The 5,000-nt window shown below is 36.8% G+C and overlaps 1 protein-coding gene across 1 annotated transcript in view; it reads left to right on the top strand.

The window, feature by feature from the left end:
* The window catches only part of LOC119575384 (arylsulfatase I-like), a 142,843-nt gene that overhangs the window by 34,686 nt on the left and 103,157 nt on the right, over positions 1-5,000 (top strand). The window contains exon 2 of the mRNA XM_037922967.1: positions 2,776-2,894. The gene's annotated coding sequence lies outside the window, so the exon portion shown is untranslated. The remainder of the gene's footprint in view (positions 1-2,775; positions 2,895-5,000) is intronic.

Below are 5,000 nucleotides of genomic sequence, written 5' to 3'. Positions count from 1 at the left end.
CTTTTTTTTTTTTTGTAAAGGACATGGAACAAGAAAAAACAAATGATTACAAATATTACGCATTATAATCTATCTTTATAAGTAAAGTTTCAAAACCTTCGACTTCTAAAAATTATTATATATAATCCCCTTTTCTATTTTTGCACCGGACATGGAACAAAAAAAATACAGCTATATTGCAAAAAAATTCAGTTTTAATCGATCTTGATTACATGGATCGTCACAAGGGTCGTATCATTTCACAAAATAACTTAAAAAAAAAAAGGGGTTAAAATCAAACTCATATGTTGGTTTAAAATTTGTTGTTTTAGTTTCAGTTTTTTTAGTTACTTATAGTTCATAGTTTCCTTAAATTTTAAGACTGTGCGTGTTTGAGGAATGTTTGCTGTGTGTGATGTGTAGTGTGGATGTGTGAGTGAGTGTAAAGTGAGTGTATGTGTGTATGTGTGTGAAGAGAGGGAAAGAGTGTGGGAGTATTGCTGGTGTGTGCATCGTGGTTCTCATGGTTTTTGGGTTTGGTGATTCGTGCGTGCGTATTTCATGACGTATTTGCATATGCATTTGTGTTAACCCGGGGTTTTGCTGTTAAAATGCTGTTCTAGTGTATGTGGGGTTTCGATATCTGTGTGCCCGTCTGTTTCGTCTTGCGTGTGCTGTACAGACACACAAACATACTTACCATTCTCATCCCAAAAAAACGTCTGATGAGTTTTTAAAACCGATATCATTGAAACTCATTTGGAAAACTTTTCATGTTGCTGCAAACTCACGGGTTGCAATCCAAAAAGAATAAAGGAAATGAAGCAAAACCCCCTGAATTGAATAGGATATTACTCAGAATCAAATTTAAAAAAACAACAAAAATCCGTGAAAAAAAAGGTGTTCCAAAAAAAAAGATAATGTAAATAAAAGAAGAGGAAAGAAAGGGGAGAGAAAAAAACGAATGAAAAAAAAGAAAGAATGAAATGAATTTATAGCAAGAAATAAGTGAGAAAGAAGGAATAAGGGAAGGAAAAAGAGAAAAAAAAAATAAAAAAAAAATTGCAATATAATAAAACAGAGAAAGAGAGAAAGATAGATAGATAGATAGAGAGAGAGAGAGAGAGAGAGAGAAGAGAGAGAGAGAGAAGAGAGAGAGAGAGAGAGAGAAGAGAGAGAGAGAGAGAGAGTGAGAGAGAGAGAGAGAAAGAGAGATAAGGAAAGAAAAAGAGAGAGAAAAAAGCTAAATAAGAAAAAAGGAAAAAAAATGAAAGAATCAAAACAAAAGAAAGAAAAAACAAATAACAGAGAGATAAAGGGAAATATATAAAACGAAAGAAAGAAAAAAGAAAAAGGAAGAACAGAAAGAAAAAGTACGAAATACAGAGAGAAAAAGAGAGGATGAGAGAAGAGGGAAAATTTAATAATTTATTGTTTTTTGTTTTATTTGTTTTATTTTTGTTTTAGTTGTTTTTTTTATTATTTTTTGTTTTTTTCTTTTTACTTTTATAATTGTAGTTCTGACTGATCCGAATCCGAATACGTTTTTTCGTATGAAAACGGTAGAAAAAAAAAATTGTTTTATTATTTTTTCTAATTGTTATTCTGATAAATTCAAAACTGAACAGACAAAATGATAATCTAATTACTCTAATTTCATTTTCTAATTGTTGTTTTGAGAAATCCCAATTATGAGACCCTAATTCCTGATTTTCTTTTCGTATTTAATAACAGAAAAAAAGACACACAAATAAAAAAATAAACAAATCAATAAAAAGAAGAAGCAGAACCAAACAGAGAGATAACAAACCCAGCCACACATCAGCCTTTACCTCCGTTAATTTTTCCCGTCCAGTTTATCAATCTCCCGAATCGCTTTCAATAAAGCTAATCCTCTGATTCCTAATCCCCTGCTCGTTGAATCAATAATCCCCCTACCTTTTCCTAATCAGATGATCAAAGTACCTCCTAATCCCTTTCATGTTTTGACAGCGACGAGCTAAAAAATGTCAGATCAGCCAACGTCGTCAATTTTCGTGCGTATACATTGTAAAGATTTTTTTTTTTTTTTTTCTTGAATTCGTCATCAAAACCATATCAGTAGAATGTGTGGATTTACTTTTAATGGTATGCAACGAGGAATAAGTTTCATATATCAAAAGCTTGCCGACAATATCTATGTGTATTCACCATATATATATATATATATTATATTATATATATATATACATATATATATATATATATATTATATATATATTATATTATATAAAATATTTTATATAGTTTTATAGTATATATTTATTATTAATATATATATATATATATATATATATATATTTTATATATATATATATAATAAGATTATTATATATAATATTATAATAAAATATATATATATATATATAATATATATTATATAATATATACATAATTAATATATTATAGTATATATATAATATATATATATTTAAAAATATATATATATACATACACACATACACACACACACATATAAATAATATAATATGATATATTTACACACACCCACACACACACCACACACACACACACACACACACCACATACACACACCACACACACACACACACCACACACACACACACACACACACACACACATATATATATAATTATATATATATATATATATATATATATATATATATACATATATACACAAATATATTATATATTTTTTCTTTCTTTCTTTCTTTGTTTTTTCTTTGACATCGACATCAACAAACATCCTAATGACCTTTGACTCTGTCTCCAGAGGAAAAGAATTCAGGAAAATCTTCGATCGCCATGACCCTCTTGAAGCTCTTAGTCTACCTGGTTCTCCTTATACTCTGGTACCATGAAGCTGCCACTGTTGCTAAGATCCCACGCACGGTAATTGATGATAATTGGATAAAATAAAAACGCACGGTAAGTAATGATAATAATTGGTAATAATAATAACACGCACGGTAAGTAATGATAAAGATTAATAATCATAATAATGTAGAGTTTGGTTTGACACGCTTTTGTGACTTCGGTTTAATTGTGTCTCTCTGTTTAATGTGTTTCTAAACCATGTACAAGAAACTGCCTGGGGTTCAAATACACTGGCGGTGCAGGATTTCAACGCGGGTCAGTATGATAGCCAGAGGAGAACGCTACACCTGCACTCCACAGCACGGTAGAAGGGGGATGAGGACAAGGGATAAATAGGGAACTGGGGAGGGTAGATAGTGGACATGGAGGAGCAGAGAAAAGAGAACTGGGAACTGGACACAGGTGGCAGGATATTGGGAAACGGGGAATGTGAAACTGTGAACTGCGAAAAGGATGTGGATAACGAGAGAGAGAGAGAGAGAGAGAGAGAGAGAGAGAGAGAGAGAGAGAGAGAGAGAGAGAGAGAGAGAGAAGAGAGAGAAGAGAGAGGAGGGAGGATAAGAGGAGATAAAATAGATAGATAGATAAACGAGAGGATAGAGAGAGAGAGAGAGAGAGAGAGAGAGAGAGGAGAGAGAGAAAGAGAGAGGAGGGAGGGTAAGACAGGAGATAGATAGATAGATTTTAACACACTCATACTTCTTTCTCTCTCTCTCTCTGTTTTCTTCTTTCTCTCCATATATCTATCTATCCCTATCTCTGCTTAGTTGTAAATTCATCTCACTCACTCCTTCTCTGTCGTGCTTTCTCTCTCTCCCTCTCCCTCTCTCTCTCTCTCTCTCTCCTCTCTCTCCCTCCCCTCTCCCCTCCTCCCCTCTCCCCCTCTCTCCTCTCCTCTCCTCTCTCATCTCTCCTCTGACTCTTTTTCTCTTCCTCCTCTCCTTCTCTCTCTCCCCCCCTTTTCCTCGCCTCCCATCCATCTCTCTCTCTCCTCTCTGCTTCTCTCTCCTCTCTCTCTCTCTCTCTCTCTCTTCTCTCTCTCTCTCTCTCTCTCTCTCTCTCTCACACACACACACACACACCATACACACACACACAAAAAAGCACACATACTCATATACACACACGTAGAAGTCTACAAACACAAACAAACAAACAAGTTTACACAAACACACACACACACACACACACATCTTCACATCTGGATAATATCAAGAAGACTCACAGTGAAATATTGAATGGAGGAATTTTTATCCACAGCGAGGGGGGAAAAAAAAGAAAATAAATATCACAAATATCCTCTCAGATCTGGCACTCCGTCCTGTGTATTAGTGGCACTATCAATCATGCTGAGGATAATTTAGCTTAGAGAAGAGGTGCTGTCTCTTTCTCTCTCTCTTTCTTTCTTCCTTTCGTTTTTTTTTCTCGTTATTTCTTCCTCGCTCGTTTGCCTTTTTTTTTCTTCTTTTTTTTTCTTATGAGATATTTTTTGTCTCTGTCTACTGTCTATCCGTCACTCTCTACTTTCTTCCCTCCCTATTTCCTTTTTCCCCTTCTCTCCCCCCTCTCACTCCCTCCTTCCCCCATCCTCCCTCCTCCCTCCCCCTCCCTCTTCTCTCTCCCTCCCTCCTTCCCACCTTCCCCTCATCCTTCTCCGTCCGCCCACCCCCCCTCTTCCCCTCCTTCCTAGCCTCCTCCCTCTCTCTCTCTCCCCTTCCTCCTTCTGTCCTTCCTTTCTTCTCCCTCTCCCTCCCTTCTCCCTCACCCTTCTCCCTCTCACACAGAAAAAAATCTCGGGACGAGGTAATTGGCGAGGGAACCAAGGATCTTTTGAAAGGACTCGAGAGGGAGGGCAAGGGAGTTAGGGGGAAGTAGGAAGGTATGGGGAGGGAGGGGAAGAAGGGGGATATGGGGAGGGGAGGGGAAGAAGGGGGGTATGGGGAGGGGAGGGGAAGAATGGGAGAGATAGGGAAAGAAGGGAGGGCGTTGGGGAGGAGATGTAAAGGACAGGAGGAGAGGTAAGTTAAGGGATGGGGAAGGTGGGGAGGGGACGGAGGAGGGAGGAAGGAGGGAAGGAGGGGAAGGGGGAAGGAAGAAAGGGGAAAGTGGGGAAGGGAAGGA

Source organism: Penaeus monodon, chromosome 1 (assembly GCF_015228065.2).
Source record: "Penaeus monodon isolate SGIC_2016 chromosome 1, NSTDA_Pmon_1, whole genome shotgun sequence".
Taxonomy (NCBI): Eukaryota; Metazoa; Arthropoda; class Malacostraca; order Decapoda; family Penaeidae; genus Penaeus; species Penaeus monodon.
The sequence above is the reverse complement of the archived record's forward strand: the minus strand, read 5'-3'. Positions and strand labels throughout refer to the sequence as shown.